Genomic DNA, 2179 nt, shown 5'->3' with positions numbered 1-2179 from the left:
AATTAATACCTATTCTCCTGAAACCATTGCAAAAAATAGAAATTGAAGGAAATTTTCCAAACTCATTTTATGAGGCCAGCATTACCTTGATCCCAAAACCAGACAAAGACTCCATCAAAAAAGAGAATTACAGACCAATATCTTTGATGAACAAAGATTGCCAAAATACTAGCCAGTAGGATCCAACAGTACATTAAAAGGATTATTCACCATGACCGAGTGGGATTTATTCCTGGGCTGCAAGGTTGGTTCAACAACCACAAATCAATCAATGCAATACAATACATTAAAAGAAAGAACAAGAACCATATGATACTCTCAATAGATGCTGAAAAAGCCTTTGACAAAGTACAGCATCCCTTCCTGATCAAAACTCTTCAAAGTGTAGGAATAGAATATCATCAAAGCCACCTACGAAAAACCCACAGCAAATATCATTCTCAATGAGGGAAAACTGAGAGCTTTTCCCCTAAGGTCAGGAAGACGGCAGGGATATCCACTATCACCACTGCTATTCAACATAGTATTAGAAGTCCAAGCCTTGGCAATCAGATGAAAAAAGAAATAAAAGGCATCCGAATTGGCAAAGAAGAAGTCAAACTCTCATTCTTTGCAGATGATATGATACTTTATGTGGAAAACCCAAAAGACTCCACTCCAAAACTGCTAGAACATGTATAGGAATTCAGTAAAGTGTCAGGATATAAAATCAATGCACAGAAATCAGTTGCATTTCTATACACCAACAGCAAGACAGAAGAAAGAGAAATTAAGGAGTTGATCCCATTTACACCTGCACCCCAAACAATAAGATACCTAGGAATAAAGCTAACCAAAGAGGCAAAGAATATGTACTCAAAAAATTATAAAGTACTCATGAAAGAAATTGAGGAGGACACAAAGGAATGAAAAAATGTTCCATGCTCATGGATTGGAAGAACAAATATTGTGAATATATCTAAGCTACATAACACAGTCTACATGTTTAATGCAATCCCTATCAAAATCCCATCCATTTTTTTTTCAAATAAACGGAACAAATAATCCTAAAATTTAAAATGGGGCCAGAAAAGACCCTGAATAGCCAGAGGAATGTTGAAAAGAAAGTCAAAGTTGGTGGCATCACAATTCCAGATTTCAAGCTCTATTACAAAGCTGTCATCATCAAGACAGTATGATATTGGCACAAAAACAGACACATAGATCAATGGAATGGAACAGAGAGCCCAGAAATAGACCCTCAACTCTATGGTCAACTAATCTTTGACAAAGCAGGAAAGAATATCCAATGGAAAAAAGACAGTCTCTTCAAAACATGGTGTTGGGAAAATTGGAAAGCCACATGCAGAAAAAATGAAACTGGACCATTTCCTTATACCACACACGAAAATAGACTCAAAATGGATAAAAGACCTCAGTGTGAGAAAGGAATCCATCAAAATCCTTGAGGAGAACACAGGCAGCAACCTTTTCAACCTCAGCTGCAGCAACTTCTTCCTAGAAACATCACCAAAGGCAAGGGAAGCAAGGGCAAAAATGAACTATTGGGACTTCATCCAGATCAAAAGCTTTTGCACAGCAAGGGAAGCAGTTAACAAAACCAAAGGACAACTGACAGAATGGGAGAAGATATTTGCAAATGACATATCAGATAAAGGGCTAGTATCCAAAATCTATAAAGAACTTATCAAAAAAAAAAAGAACTTATCAAACTCAATGCCCAAAGAACAAATAATCCAATCAAGAAATGGGCAGAGAACACGAACAGACATTTCTGCAAAGACGACATCCAAATGACCAACAGACACATGAAATCACTCGTCCTCAAGGAAATACAAATCAAAACCACAATGAGATACTGCCTCACACCAGTCAGAATGGCTAAAATTAACAAGTCAGGAAATGACAGATGCTGGCGAGGATGTGGAGAAAGGGGGACCCTTCTACACTGTTGGTGGGAATGCAAGCTGGTACAGCCACTCTGGAAAACAGCATGGAGGTTCCTCAAAAAGTTGAAAATAGAGCTACCCTATGACCCAGAAATTGCACTACTGGGTATTTACCCTAAAGATACAAACGTAGGGATCTGAAGGGGCACATGCACCCAAGTGTTTATAGCAGTAATATCCACAATAACCAAACTATGGAAAGAACCTAGATGTCCATCAACAGATGAATG

Source organism: Meles meles, chromosome 5 (genome assembly GCF_922984935.1).
Source record: "Meles meles chromosome 5, mMelMel3.1 paternal haplotype, whole genome shotgun sequence".
NCBI classification, from domain to species: Eukaryota; Metazoa; Chordata; class Mammalia; order Carnivora; family Mustelidae; genus Meles; species Meles meles.
Note: the sequence above shows the minus strand (reverse complement) of the source record.